At 45.1% G+C, this 16,285-nt stretch overlaps 1 protein-coding gene and 1 long non-coding RNA gene across 2 annotated transcripts in view; one reads left to right on the forward strand and one right to left on the reverse strand.

The window, feature by feature from the left end:
* SACS (sacsin molecular chaperone) overlaps window positions 1-16,285 on the reverse strand; it is a 71,147-nt gene that overhangs the window by 39,219 nt on the left and 15,643 nt on the right. The gene's annotated exons all lie outside the window — the stretch shown is intronic.
* LOC132477336 (uncharacterized) lies at window positions 196-14,516 on the forward strand. Its single transcript, XR_009530267.1, has 4 exons — window positions 196-859; window positions 6,064-6,189; window positions 11,497-11,559; window positions 12,234-14,516. It is a non-coding gene; the product is annotated as an uncharacterized LOC132477336 (long non-coding RNA).

Here is a 16,285-nt window from a genome sequence, read left to right on the forward strand (position 1 = left end):
CCCGCGTCTCCCTCACCTTTCCTTGAGGAGACCCTAGACCCACCAGGCCGCGCCCCTCCCTCAGGCCCCGCCCCGCCCATCAGGACTCGCCCCGCCTACAGGCTCCACCCCACCCGGATCTGTAGTTGAGAAGCTGCCTGGCCCCGCCCCTCCCTCACGCCCCGCCCCCGCCCGCCCTCCCTCCGTCTGCGACAATGCCAGGCAGGGACCGCCTGCGACACTTCGCTGGAAACGCGGGACGCAGGTTTACAGAAGACTTGTGTTTTCCTTGACCGAGTTCAAAAGTGCCAGGACATGCAGAACTAGACCTGCAGGACCTACGTCTCCTTCAACCGTAGTGATTTGAGTCTCTGGAAGCATCTCCAAATGAGGTTGACGGTGGCCTCTCGGGCACCAGCGGGGAACGAGGCGGCCGCAGAACAGTGTCTCCGCGGATTCGTTTCCTCTTTGTTTTTAAGGTACAAAAGGAGGATCGATGATTCGGTTTCCTGATGGAGTAAGGACTGCCAGCAGGAAAGTGATAGATGAGAATGCACGCGAGCGTATCCTATGACGCGTTAAAACATATGCAACTTATTTTGGCAATATTGTCTTCTGTTGTTGTGGCCCGTTTCCCATCACACCTGCAAGCTCCTTGAAATCAGAAGCACGAGTCTCAGAGTTGATGGAATCGCCCCAGAGTGACTAACGTTGCCTTATAAGTTGAAAGTGTATGTGGCTTGTTGACGCTTCAGAACGTCAGTCCTTTCTTCCGGCTAACGTCTCTCGTAGGTGTGGAAGAGACACATTGCAAAAAAAAAAAAAAAAAAAAAAAAAGGCAACGTCTACTCAGGCAACTCAAAGGCTCTGTCGTGAACAGGTAAACTTGTGTGCTTCTTGTTTAAATACCCTTAATAGAATTAAATTTTAGTGTTGACCCCAAAAATGGTATTAAATACTGTTTTTCAATTTTACCCCCTCCTCCAGAGAAAATATTACTCAGAACTCACTATCAGTAATGAAGATACAAAACACCCTTACAGCTGTTCCATCCCTTCCTTCCAACCGTATTGAAAAGTGAAGTTGCTATAAGTCATGCAGGTTTTTCCCTACTTCCTGAAGGGAGAGGATTTCACAAGAAGTGAAGCCGATTTGGCTGGGGAAGGAGGCTGGTCACAAAAAGCTTTGAACACCTGGAGTTCAAAGTACACTCAGGATATCCTTTAAAGGGTTGGTCAGCATGGGGAATGCAAATCTGGAACTCAGGCGAGGTGTGAAAGCTAAGGATATAGATTAGGGAATCATTCTTTTAATCACCCTGCTGATATTTGTTAAACCTCTCCTGTGCTCTAGAGGCACACACTTCTAAACTGCAGGAATACAGCAGTGAACAAAACAGAGTCCCTATCTCATGCTTACATTTTGAGGAAGAAGACAATAATAAACAAGTGGACAAATGATACATAAATTCATGCTATGAGGTCAGCCAGTTCTGTTTAAGTGAGGGGAGGGCGTTGGGGCAGTGCAAGATGGGACAGGAAAGGCACTCGCATGGTCGCAGAACTTCTTCCTACGAAGTGACAGCAGAGGCCTGGGTGAAACACAGGAAGATGGGCTTATCCAAAGAGAGCTTACAACGGGGGCAGAGAACTGGTGCAGCTCACACTCCCCTCCTCTTTCACCTGCACTCGGTGTCGCTGCCTAATTCTTCCCCCTCTTCCAGTTCTCTCTCTGACCCATGCCCAACCCGACACAAACTCAGATTTGGAATTAGTGTCTCCTGTTACTGGTGGCTTCCCGGGGCCTGGAAAAGGTTCTAACACAGAATAGGTGCTCAGTAAATATATACAAAGAAAGGAAGGACGGACTGAGGGAGGGAGGCAGGAAAAGAGGGAGAGAGGGAAAAGAAGGAATGAATAAATATCTGGAAAATACAGAAAAGTGGAAACTCAAACATTATTCATAATTTTAACACCAACAACAATTTTTTTTTTCCTTTTTTTTTTTCTTTTTGCGGTATGCGGGCCTCTCACTGTTGTGGCCTCTCCCGTTGCGGAGCACAGGCTCCGGATGCGCAGGCCCAGCGGCCATGGCTCACGGGCCCAGCCGCTCCGCGGCATATGGGATCCTCCCAGACCGGGGCACGAACCCGTATCCCCTGCATCGGCAGGCGGACTCTCAACCACTGCGCCACCAGGGAGGCCCCACAAACAACAATTTTATACATGGCCATAAATTTAAGGGGTTTTAATATGATGGTAATTATACCATGAACACATAGTAGTTTTCAATGTTTTTATCACTGTGTAAATCTCATTTCTATTAACTGCCTAACTTTCCATTGAGAAGAAATATCTTAGGCTACTTCACCCGATGAATAAGTATGGTAGTTTAATTTTTAATAAGTATGGGTATTTTAATTTTTCAAAAGTGCACAGACTTCGTAACTGTTGAATATCTGTTCATGAAACGTCACCATTATGTATAAGAAGGAAATTTGTAAAACGTATTCTAAGAAATGTTAAGCTGAGCCTTATATTCATTCTGTAGGAACCTATTATCAAATGCAGAATAGCAAGAAGCTGAAGCTTTAGTCCTTTATTTTAGAATGAGTCCAAATCAGTAAGATAGGAGGGGGTCATGGGACCACCCTCTGAGCCTGTTTCAGTTATAGAGACGGGCAAATGCAGCTGTTTTATTGGACAAGCTGGATTCAGCAGGACGCAGAGAACAATGTTATTCCTTCTCATGACCCCTGTTTTAACTTGCCCTGGTGCTTTCTTTCTCTTTCCCTGGATGACGTAACTGGCATTGCATGGGCCCCAGCTTCCCCGTCACTCTTAGATGATGAAAATCTTCCAGTCCCTAACGTGGACACATTTTAGTAACTGAAAATCCTATCCAGGGTAATCATCAAAATGCCAGTCCAATCCAGTGTAAAAACTCTTAAATTTTTATTCTGGTCCATTTGCAGTCTCACACTGCAGTTTAGAAGCATAGCTCCAGGCTCAGGTTAACTTCCCCTGAAACAATGCTTTGTGATTTTACAAACTGGAATGCGCCTGATAGCATATCTTTGATCAGAGGGAAACAATTAATTAGCCCCTTCTGGAAAACAATTAATTAGCCCCTTACACAAAGACAAAAGTATAACAAATCATTATTCCTTTGTTTCATGAGTCAGCACAAGGCTGTTTAGCTTGGAAATAAAAAGATGAGGATATTGTGGGCATGCCATTCAGTGAAGTCCTAAAGAATAAGTAAAACCATAAACGAAACAGGGAGAGGAAAAAGATCTCTAAGGGAGAGAAAACAGCACCTGCAAATCATGGAGTCAAAAATAGCAATAAAGCTGAGGAACTTCTAATAGTTCCCTATGAAAAGGTCAGAGGGCAAAATTCGTGCTGGAGCGTAAAAAATATGACCACGCGGTCATGAAGTCTCTATGCCACGTACGGAGTGACTGGAGGGGATGGGGAACCCCTTTCAGATTTTAATCAGGTTAGGCGATCATAGCTACATCTTACAAAGATTCCTCAGGCAGCAGAACGGAGGGTGACTTAAGGAGACAAGACTTAAACTAGGAACAAAGGGCCTCCCTGGTGGCGCAAGTGGTTGAGAGTCCGCTTGCCGATGCAGGGGATACGGGTTCGTGCCCCGGTCTGGGAGGATCCCATATGCCACGGAGCGGCTGGGCCCGTGAGCCATGGCCGCTGAGCCTGCGCGTCCGGAGCCTGCGCGTCCGGAGCCTGTGCTCCGCAACGGGGGAGGCCACAACAGTGAGAGGCCCGCATACTGCAAAAAAAAAAAAAAAAAAAAAAAACTAGGAACAAAACCAATGGAAAAATCGTATCCGTGAGATTAAGTAAAAAGCTTCAAGAAGGGCGTCAGCAATGCCAAGTAGCTGAAGTGCCCGTAGGATCTGACAACAGGGAGGCCGTTGTTGACTAGTTCTTTGCTCCAAAACCTACAAGAATTTGTAGGATCTAGGGTCAAGTTATTCAGCGTGGCAGACAAGGCTCATCACAGTTTAGCACCAATCAACCTTCTCAGTCTTCTCAGGCCACCCTGCCAACCATAATATAGCCTGTGTCCAAGACCAGCTGATACTAATATGTAACATTCATGGAATACTCACTATGTGCCAGGCACCTGCTAAAAACCTTCTGTGATTCAGCTCATTTGATCTTTCCAACTATGCCGTGAAGTACATAAAAACCTCAACTGTCAGGTAAGGAAAATGAAACTAAGTATCTGACTTACAGATCTACAGCTATAAATGGGAGAGCCAGAATTCGAACCCAGATCGTGCAACTCCAAAGCCCCAGCACTGTTCAGTGTTAAACTACAATATTTATAAAATGCAGTTACTTCACTCTGCCTGGCCTTCCTCGTGGAAAGGAAAGCACCTGCACTGTCCCACCTGCCTGCATCCTCTACCCACACCTCTCCATCTGATAAGGCCCTAAGTCGTAGTCCTAGAATCACCGCTTCTCAAAGCTTTCCTCAACCCTTCCAGGCTGCTTCCTTCTGTATAATCTGAACGCTGTGCATTCACATTGGTGCTATAGCACTGACCACATTTTTATTAATCATATTTCATTTCTATTCATTGCAATGCATTTTTCCTTGTATCTTCAGGGCCAGCGCACAGAATTATTCAACAAATGTTACTCAGACGTTTAGGGTTAAATGAATGACTGCATATAGGTGGATATTAACTCCACTCCTAAGATCAGTCAATAAGGTTTTGTTTTGGTTTTTACTTCCGTTCAAAATGCTTTTGGCTGCAAGTAACTGACTACCTGACTAGCGGTAGCTAAACTGATAAGGGTTTGTTTTTCTCTCACGTGCAGAGGAAGACTGCTCACCTGCAGTGACAGGACCAGCACCCCAGTGACGTGGGGACCTTCTCTCCTTCTCATAAAGTGGCTAATACAGCTCCAATATATCCATATTCAGTGTAGGAAGAAGGAAAAGGGAAAACACCCATCCTGTCTGTTTTATGGGAAAAGAAGAATTTTCCCAGCAGACTTCCATTTCTCATTAGCCAGAACTTTATCACATGGCCACGTCATATGCCAGGGAGGCAAGGAAAGTGAACACAGTTGTCTCTTGGTCTGAGGAGCAGGAGGGAGGGGGGATTGGTTCCAGGACCCCCGTGGTTTCCAAAATCCTTGGATGCTCAAGTCCCTTATATAAAAGGCCATCATATCTGCATATAACCTACACACATCTGTGTACTTTAAATCACCTACAGGTTACGTATAATACCTACTACAATGTAAATGCTCTGTCAATAGTTGCCGGCTCATGGCAAATGCAAGTTTTGCTTTTTGGAACTTTCTGGATATGGAGTTTCCACAGGTTTATTTAGCTTTTCAAGCCTCCACAGTAGGTTCCAACAAGATAGTAGGAATTTGTGAGTGATCACTGGATCAGCCTACAGCATTGCTCTAATCTACATGGCAAAATTATGTTTAAATCATCTGCAGAAATATTAGAAAACAGTGCAACTGATAAGATTTTAAAAGTTGCTGTGTAGTAACATATCAAGGTACATTTTTCTGAAGGATGGGGGAGAGGTGATACTGCGTGCAAGTAATCTTTCTTGGCCTTGGGATGGGAATTTGGGCAGATCCTATGATTTTTTTCTCACCCTAATATAATGGCAGTCCTGAGGTCACTTTAAGTTATTTCAATTCTATGATTGGAATTAAGTTCAGCCAAAATCATTACATAAAAATTCAACCTACAATCCTCATTCGAAGGTCAGTTTTCTCCTCACTGAAGCCATCACCACCCCACACTAAGGCGGGTGGTCAGAGCCTTCCTAGAGGGAAGGGGTGGGGGTGGGTTCTCCTCTCTCCTTGTTCCCCCAAATAGTCAGCTGCGATTGAGCCCACACAGGCCAAAGCCCTGAGACAGGAAAGGAAAGAGGGTGGTGGTCTGTTCCTACTTGGCTGGGTGGACCTGAGCCCTGTGGGCCTGGCAGGTGATTGAGGTCACCCTTCCTCTTCCTTACCCCTGTGTTACTGAGCCCCTGTGTTTGATAAACCTCGCCCCGTTTCTGCTTTCTATCAGATCGCTTGAAGGAGCATGGGAAGTCCACCGTCCTGAGTCAGGCTTGCTGGTTTCCACTCGTTTTGTCTCCATGCTTTCCTGGGGCGTCCAGCACCTGCCCTCTGCCCGCCACAGCCTCCACTGCCAGTGAGTACCCTAAAAACACTGAGTTGGACCCTTTAAAAGGTGAATTTTATGGTATGCGAATTATATCTAAAAATAATAACATTGTAGTTGATGCGAAGGCAAAGGCATTCCCTGTACCACAGTGTGTAGAGTCCCTCTGGGCACAAACATTTGTGAATGTGGCTACTTTGACTTTTCTGGTGAGTCCAGTGGTTTGTCTATTTAACCGTCTTCTTAAGATGCTCTGAGTCTTTTTCCAGAATGGTTGGAACTGACATCTTTGCCCTCAAATACATACAGGAACAGAATGAAATACAAACTCCTTAGAAGGACATTCAAGTTCTACTTGTCACGCTCATCTCTCACTCCCCGCCCTCGCCCCAATTTACTCTCCCCGCCCCCCCGCTCCCACCTACCCTTCCGGGCTCTGCTACAGCCTCATGAAATTAACTCCCCAGCTCTCTCACGTGGTCTCTGCCTGTATTCCCCTTCCTTCCCCGATGTCCACTCCTCCTTCAGATGCACCCCAAGTATCCTTCGCTGGGAAGCCTGATGCCTCACAGGGCACCGTGGCTGCGGGCCTGGTGCTCACCTTCTAGATGACTTCCCCCGTGGACCCCACAACTCCACCATCAAGGCCTTACGCAGAGTGAGCCTTTGCACGGAGGACCTGGGCTTCAACCAGTAAGGCAGAGCTTATCCGGCAAGCCACGTTCAATACAACAAGCCAGACAAGTGACAGAACTTCCCTTCTCTTTGTGCCAATGGAGACACGGTTCCTTAACTTTTTTTTTTTTAATAACTTTGATTTTATTTGTAATTGTATATATTTGCTTATAACTTTGACAAAGAACATCAAAGAATTTGGCACTGAAATCTCATATTGCTGTGATTAAAAGGAACCTGAGAGCTTGGATAAGGGCAGGGTAAATAATAATAATTTGACTATGATATCTTATCCCTGAATGCTTTTGACATATTTTATAGTGTTCTTTAAAAGCTCAGTAAATATAGTACGGTATCCTGGATTGGTCCTGGAATGGAAAATGATACTAGTGGATAACTAGTGAATACAAATAAAGTCTGGAATTTAATTAATGATAATGTCCTAATGTTGTATCAGCTAGAACTCTTGTGATTGAAAGTAACTGAGGCTCAGCTCAGTGTACAAGGAAAATGGAACAATCATGAGTTTATCTCAAATTAGACTTGGTATGGTACAAACTTCTTTCTCTCTATTATGCTTCTCTCTCTGTCTCCCTCTCCTCTGGATCCCTCTATGTTGCTCTAAAAGAAAACCTGTGTACTTCACTAAGATGCCACTGTTAGCCCCAACTAGTTATCTACTTAACATTCCAAGTGGAGGAAATATATGCTTCCCTCTCCAATATCTATGTATGAAAAGTGCCAAAGAGCTAAAATCTATTTTAGTTATTTATTCACCCTTGAAATGATTACTAAGCCTGTTCATTTTGGCCATCCGAACTCACGTGATCAAATAAGAATCAATCAACTACAGGGAAAAACACTGTCTTCGGAAAACTGAATCTATGCAGTCATGTCACCAACATGTATGATCTCAAACAGGATAGGGCTTCTTTGCTACATGATCCCATAGCATCCTGTATATTCCTCAGTGAAATTATTCTAAATCATCGCAAGTCTGTCTTCCTCATAAGACCATCTTTGGTGACTTGAGTTATGAAATATTGCCTTACTCATCTTTCTATCTCCATGTTTATCTGATGTTATTAACTACAAAATATGGAGACAGAAAATAAGTCAATCTGATGCAGGTAAGAAAAATAACTGGAGTTAGCACAGAATATGTTAATATTCATTTTTGTTTTTTGGCATTTAAGCAAAATTAATTTTGTTTAATGGAGGCATTAGATTTTAGTCCATGCCTCTGTTTGTTTCTCTGAGGTATAAGTGACAATGTAATATTAGTTTCAGGTATACAACATAATGATCGGCTATTTGTATATATTGCAAAATGATCACTGCAATAAGTCTAATTAACATCTATCACTACACATAGTTACAATTTTTTTCTTGTGATGAGAACTTTTAAGATCTACTCTCAGCAACTTTCAAATATACAATACAGTATATATATATATATATATATATATATTTTTTTTTTTTTTTTTTTTTCCGGTACGCGGACCTCTCACTGTTGTGGCCTCTCCCGTTGCGGAGCACAGGCTCTGGACGCACAGGCTCAGTGGCCATGGCTTACGGGCCCAGCCGCTCCGCGGCATGTGGGATCTTCCCGGACCGGGGCATGAACCCGTGTCCCCTGCATCGGCAGGCGGACTCTCAACCACTGTGCCACCAGGGAAGCCCCTACAATATAGTATTATTAACTGTAGTCACCATGCTGTAGCTTAAATCTCCATGGCTTATTTATTTTATAAATATGCCCATTTTTAACACAGCTCCTAGATGCTAGCTTTTCCCATCTTCTTTTTTTTTTTTAATGTATTATCCATTTAACTTGAAGGTGAGGTTCTAGACTCAGCATTTTCACATAATGAATGAGAATCCACTGGAGCATATGGTTTCTAGCCAACAGGTGAAAGAACTCCAGCAAGGCTCTTTAAACCCCATTCAGGATGGGAGTAAGGGTGGCCCAGGAAGCCTGAATGATCATCTCAGATTCTCACTTATTCTTCCCTTCTACACAAGGAAGGAAAATGGAGATAGAGGAGACGGTGCCTTAACTTTTATTTTTAGTTCCATTAAACATGCTTTGGGAAATGATGTCATGTTTCTGAATGAACATTCCTCCCTTTCCTCCTTCCAAAGAGGGACTACGAATTCCCTAAATTGCTGTAAAAGTTTTGAGAAAATAGGATTATATAGATTTTACATGATGCTTTTGAATCTATTGTTAATGTGAATGCGAGGTAGTTGTTTGGTTGCCAAAAATCCTAGATTATTCAAAGATAGCTTTGCCAAAGCGAAATTAACCAGCAAGGGCCTTAAGTGTAGTCATGGTTATATATAGCAATGGGGTAATCTGAAAGAACTTTGCATTAGAAAGGAAAAAAGTGACTCAGGCCCTCAGATTTTGTAAAGGTGACACATCTTGAGCCATATTAGCCATTTCAGGGAATCATAAAACCACCACATGTGGTTTCTGAATTCCTCTTCCATTTATGACGACCTTGATTAAACATCCTCTCTTGGAATGCTTTATAGAAAACATGGAGATCGAGTGAGTTAACTATAGCAGTGTGTACATTGAACTAAATGTGCTGCACGCTAAGAATTAGAGTGTTTTAATGGAGTCTCGGCCCTAGACACAATGGTAGGAAACTTATGACATAAACCTATAAAGCACTCCATCATAAAATTGATTAAATGGAACATAAAAAACGGAAATGGTATGAGCAACGAATACCATAATACACTCTAATACGCTTCTTCCTTTTTTCTGTTTCTTCCAGCTATTGATACTGTGCTTTTCTTTTAGGAAGTTAATAATTTTCCTTCTGTTTTGTCCTTTATTTACACAAGTTGCTTTTCTTCACTTTCCACCTGTCTCCATCCTCCACCCCTTGTGTGGAGGTGAACCGATGGTCAGACCCGACCCCCCACCCTGCAGCCCCGCTCCCACGCCTTTCCATGGGAGGGATGTCACCGCTCCGAGCTCACTTCCTCACCTGTACGACCCTTCCTCAGGGTTACGGGGAGGTGAAAAGGGCTGTCGCTGACCTGGGAGGGTCGCATTTATTCAGACAATAAAAATGCGTGACAACCACGATGCGCTGGGTGCTGGCATCCTGATAAAGGAGCACAGTTCCCGCCTCTGTCTGGGGGTGCGTCAGCTCGTGGAAACGGCCCCCAGGCAGGCATCACGAGAGGGCGGCCTCCACACTCTTCTTCTCACCCTCGTCCTCCCCATCGCCCTCCTCGGTGGCTCTGGCGCCTGTACAGTCAAGGCCAATGCCAGAAGAACCGTGAAGCAGGCCAGTGGCGTCTTGGGTCCTCTTCAACATCTTGATCTGAACGTCTCCTCCTCTCCTGATGCACTCTGCACTTTTATCTACGGCTTCCCCAGCTCTGCTGAGTTCAGTAAGCGTGACCTGTGCCCATCCTATGTTCAGGCACTCTGCCGGGTGCCCAGAAGTCAAAGACCAGTAATGCTGTTAATATGGACCCCAGTGCCCATAAGGAGCTCAAAGACAGAAATGATACACAGACGTCATTTCAATATGAAAGGGAAAGTGCTAACATAAAGGAAAGCTCCTGAGCCTCACGGTGTTGTCTTCCATTAAAGGTTTTCTTGGATGAGCACTGCAGCCTCCAGTCCCCGTCAGGAAAGAGACTGCCCTCCTGGTGGATTCTGTGTCTGGACTGAGATCTGGTTCTTCCTTTTCCTCCTTCATTGTCTTTACTCCCAAGTGCACCCAAGGTCAGCTCCCATCAGCTCCATCCTTCAGGCCGTCCTGGATCTGCTTCCCTGCCAGGCACATCCCTCCTGCTCACGAGGAGTCCCACTCCAAAGTGGCCCTGGGATCCCCTTCAGGTGCATTTCCCTGTGTCTGTGTGTGTTTAGAAATAGAATTTATTTTTCTTTCCGTCTCTTTAAACCTTCGTTGGAGAAGACCACGCACACGGGCTAACTCTCAACAACACGTATCCCTCTCGATGCCATGGCACTGTCTCCTCTGATCCCCACGTGCTTCTTCCAGCAGGAAGGCAATGCAGCCTATTCCTCTCTCTCAAGGATATTTCTGTTGCTGTGTGGGCACTAGGTTCAGAGTTTGGGAAGGTGAGTCACCTAACTGCCTCTGAAATCGTATCACAGAGACCATTGTTCACTTAAAGCAGACATTGGGATGGTGAGAAATTCAAAACCACACATAATAATAATACCTGCCATAATGAAACACTTACTGAGCACCAAACACTTCTAATTTAATCTTCACTAAAATCTTATGAGGCATTTTTATTTCTATTTTACAGATTTTTTTTAAAAAGAGATTCAGAAAGGCTATAACTTCCCCAGACCACACACAGGGCCAAGATCTAACCCCACTCCGTGCAAACCCATACCCTGTCCATACCCCCATTTGGGCTTGTTATTGGTGCTAATAGAGATGTTTATCCTGGGGAAAACATGACTCTAGGGTACATGTTATACTGTTCAAATAAGAGAATGGTTTTCATGTATAAAAATTTCTGTGGCTCCAGAGGCAGATTTGGGGTTCACGCTAAGGAAAAATATTCCACCAATTAGAACAATACTCATTTGTATTCATTTATCACCAACCACATGCTGAATCTTTCACACCCACTGTCATATTTAATTCCCAGGTAAATCTACAAAGAAGACATTATCAACCACATTTACAAATCAAGATTCAGGACCCAGAGATGGTAAGTAATTTGTCTAAGATTTCCTTGCCAATGCCAAGTGTCAAGACTGGAACCCAGGTTTCCATTCAATTTCCTTATTCTATGCTGCTCCCCAGAATTGAAGTAAAGGGGAAACACTTTGCTTGAGATTCTAAAAATCTCACACAGTCAGCATGCTTTAGGGATAAAAGTGCCCTAAAATCTCTCCTAAGAGCTAATTACAATCTTGTATTTTCAAGCACATGGCAATTTTATAGTCTGGCTGGACGTAGGCAGTACAAAAGCCCTCACACACGTGCTGGAAAACACTTTTGAATGAATATGGTAAGTCAGACAGACAAATATCATACGATACCACTTATATGTGGAATCTAAAAAAATGGTACAAATGAACTTATTTACAAAACAGACATAGAGTCACAGATGTGGAAAACAAACCTATGGTGCCCTTTTCCACATCAGGTACTACACAAGTGTCTTACATTCACAGTCTCTGATCTAACGTTATTATACGCATTATTTTCCCCATATTATGAAAAGAAGTAACTTACTCAAGGCTCCATGACTAGTAAATGGGATTCAAACCAAGTTATGTCTGGCTCAAAAGTTTATACTCTTCCCATTACACAATTTGTTTTCTCTTAAAGGAGCTGGGAGGGTGTTTGTTGAGTTGGTTTTGTTGTGTTTGGATGCAGAGGTAGGTGTCTAAGGGAAAGAGAAGACACAGAAGGGACAGGATGGGAACCATCCTCCCCTCTCTGGCCATGAAGGACCGGTTTGGAGCCTGTGAGGACAGAAGGTGAAGGACCAGTGCCATGAAATACTGGACGGGAATAAGTCCATGCAGCACTGCCTCTTTCCTAGGAAACAAAATCAGTACGGGCTTGAGGAGAAGCCATTCCTCTTCCCGACCTACCATCCACAGGTGGCCGTCACTTTGGTCCCAAGGGGTCCGTTGGGATAAAGTCTTACTGAGGTACCAGCTGCAGGGGTCATGACAAGTGCCCTTGACCAAGAGGCTCAAGTGGAAGGAATGTGAGCAAATTCGTTCCTGGCCCCACAGGAGATGTCACCGCCCTGAGGACACCCAGAAGTAGCTGGGGAAGAATTTAAGCCAACAAGAAGAGCATGGAGGTTAAGGTCTTACCAACAGGTGAAGATCTGGAGCCATGGAGACATGGGTGTAAATATTAATTGACCTTATGTATACTCACAAGCTATTGAAACCTAGGAGGTGTGGAAATAATTGCTAATCCACTGTTCTTTCTTTGGACTCTACCTCCCTGGCTCTATTCTGGGGTTACTGCCACCAAATCCATGACTCCATCAGAAGTCAGGGCTGGCAGGTTTGCTTCGCCCTCTACTGCGCACCTGCTCTTCCCTGTCTGGGCTGTTTTCATACAATTGGACTCAGCTTATCTGCCTGCTCTCCTGAAGACTGGACTCTGCTCTCTCATCTGAATCTCTGTTACTTCGATTATGGGATAGTAGGAAATAAATATTTGGTCTTTGCCTCTGGGTCCTGGCACAGAGCCCCTAAAACTCTCGGAATTTCCTGAGTGATAAGAGTGTTTTCTGTATGCTGAGGGCAGGGCCCCCAGATAGCCTCAGATGGGGTTGAGGAGGGGAGTTTTTCACCCCAGGAACCAACGATTAGAGGGTAGGAACTTTCTGACCCGTTCTGATCTCCTGGGAGGGGAGACAGACTAGAGATTGACTCCAACCACCAACGGCCAATGATTTAATCAATCGCACCAACATGATGAGCCTTAGCTGGGAACTCTGGAACGACCACCAAGCTGCAGAGTTTCCAGGCTGGTAAGCACATGGAGGTGCTGGGATGGGACGTGCACCTGGAGAAGGCCCGGGAGCTCTGCACACCTGCTGCCCCCAAATCTTGACCTATGCATCTCTGCCATGAGCTGTTCCCGAGTTGTATTCTTTATAATAAACTGTAGCCATAAGTGAAGAGCTTTCTGGGTTCTGAGTCAGTCTAGTGAATTACTGAACCTGAGGGCAGGGGTCCTGGGAATCCCTGAATTTGTAGTGGGGGTAGCCCAGGGATCCCGCCCCTGCTGGCACCTCAAGTGAAGGCGATCCCGCAGGACTGAGCCTGTAACCGTGGGGTCTGTGCTAACTCTGGGTCGTTAGTGTTGGAATCAACTTGAATTGCTGGACACCCAGGAGGTACTGGAGAATTAGGGGACCGATGGTTGTTGGAAAGATCCTCATCAGGTTGTCGACATTCATCTTAAATGACATTCCGACACTGCCAGGTGGTCAGGACATTCTCCCAGCCTGCCTGGACAGACTGACACATGAACCAGCATAGAGCTGTCAGGTAAGGGCCTCCTACACACAGCCCTCCTGGCCAGAACTGCTGTCATCTCTCACCTGGGTTGTGACAGCAAACCATAATGGGTTTCCCCGCCTCTATCCCTGCCCTCCACACAGCAGCTAGAGGGACCCTTTTACAAAGTAAGTCAGACCGTGTCACCCCCTGCAATGGGTTCCCATCTCCTTCACGGCTTCCTCTTCAACCATGACTTTGACTCCCTGGCCCTCAGTCCCTCCCCGCCAGCACACCAGTCTCCTCCCTGTTCTTGGAACATGCCAAGCAGCTCCCAGCTACGGGATCTGCATGTGCTCCCCTGTCTGGAACATTCTTCCCCTAAATAGCTTATGACTAATTCACTCACCTCCTTCAAGTGTTTGCTCAAGTTTCATCTCCAAGAGGTCTTTCCTGAGCATCCTATTTAAAACTGTGACACATGTTCCTATGATACCCCATTGGACTCCCACCTCCTTTTCCTGCCCACTGTTCCTTTTGTTCCATTGTATGAAGTACCATATAATTTAATTATGTATTATGTTTACTGTGTACTGTCTTCCTCTGTTAGAAAGGAAAAGTCACAAAAGTCGGTATCTACATCCATTTCATTCCCTTACATATTCTAAAGACCAGGCATAATAGCAGAGCACAGGGAGATCAGCTCGGTGCTTTGTGACCGCCTGGAGGGGTGGGATGGGGAGGGTGGGAGGGAGGGAGATGCATGAGGGAAGGGATGTGGGAACAGATGTATATGTATGACTGATTCACTTTGTTATAAAGCAGAAACTAATTAAAAATAAATAAATAAATAAATAAATAAATAAAAATTAAAAAAAAAAAAAAAGGCCAGGCATAATAAATGCCCAACACGTGTTAGTTGAATGAATGACTTTAAGGACAGAGCTTTTGTAGTGAGCAGAACTCTGTGGGGTCTTCCCGGAACAGACCACCCCCACCAAGTCCTCTGCCTGCCTCTTGTCTGTAGAAAAACTATAGCCTCCTAGGCCTTCCCAGAGTTCCAAAGAGTAAACTTAATCAGAGAAGTGAGAAAATGCAGAAAGAAAGGAAAACAGTCAAGCAAGACAAAATAATAATAGTTTAGCCATTAAAAGTCAAGGACTTTTAGTTCCTCCTCCAGGGCTACAGATGATATTCTGAGCCATGTCCTTTGAGCTGTTTTGCAGATACTGAAATCCCCACCAGTTAACTGCATGCTGCCCACAAGCATGGAGACCCCAGACCAGTTGGAACCAGAAGGTTGATGATGTTGACTCCCAATCACTTCACCACCAACCAATCAGAAGAATGTCCACGAGCTGATCACGCCCTCCACAAGCCCTCTCCCTCCCCCTGTCTTTATAAACCTTTACCTGAAAGCCTTTGGGGAGTTCAGGCCTTTTAAGCACCAGCTGCCTGGACTCCTTGCTTGGCACCTGCAATAAACGCTGCACTTTCCTTCACCACAACTGCAGGGTCAGTACACTGGCTTTACAACGTGTGGGTGAGCGGACCCAAGTTTGAATCGGTAACAGTTTGTCTGGAGGATCCTAACTGAAAGGGCTGCACTGCCATCCCCTGGTTAGATGGACACTCAACACCTTGGATGGACCCTGCAGGAAGATAAGCACTGGTCCAGTTGTGGCCGGGCTCGAAACTGACAAGGGCTCTCCACTTGGCCAAACTTTAGAAGGCTGCTCTGAGCCCTCTTTTCGACTAGGCCTTGTCCTCAGGCTCTGTCTTTGAACAGCCTAGCCCAGTTTTGGCAAGAATCCTGCTGTCAGTTTAGCAAGAATCTCCTCAACCTTGAGAGCTTATTAACCCCCCACAGCTAACCAAAGTCCTCCTCCGGACCCTTGATACCTTGTCACCCTGGCCTGCCTTCAGCAAGTATCCTGTCAAGCCAGTTTAGCTGGAATTCCCCACCCTGGATGCCTCCTCTTATTAATTTGCCATCCACTGGCCCCCTCTCTTGGCTCACTGGCTATAACTACCTAGATGTCTTTGCTGTATTATGAGTTAAGCCAGATCTCCTCCACATTGCAATCGGTGTCAAGTCCTAAATAAAATCTTCCTTACCATTTTAACAAGTATCAGGATAATTTTTTCTTTAACCAACCTTATGAGTTTGAACAAGTCACATAACTTTAGTTTTCTCATCCATCAAATGAGACACTAAGACAGGATCTCTTAGACATTGTCACCAGCCTGAATCAACCCCAAATGAACCAAGCTCTTTAGCACCCTGTACCTAGAACTGTTTCCTTAGCATCCTAGGGGGCAGTTTCCCCAAGTCTCGTCCACCCCTCCGTATCTTGGAATCTGCTCTTTGCACTGTCACATACTGACACTCCAGAGTCCCCCTGAAGGCAATGGAAGGGAACCAATCCCAAAGCAGCCTTCAACAAGTGAGACTAA

Source organism: Mesoplodon densirostris, chromosome 17 (genome assembly GCF_025265405.1).
Source record: "Mesoplodon densirostris isolate mMesDen1 chromosome 17, mMesDen1 primary haplotype, whole genome shotgun sequence".
NCBI lineage: Eukaryota > Metazoa > Chordata > Mammalia > Artiodactyla > Ziphiidae > Mesoplodon > Mesoplodon densirostris.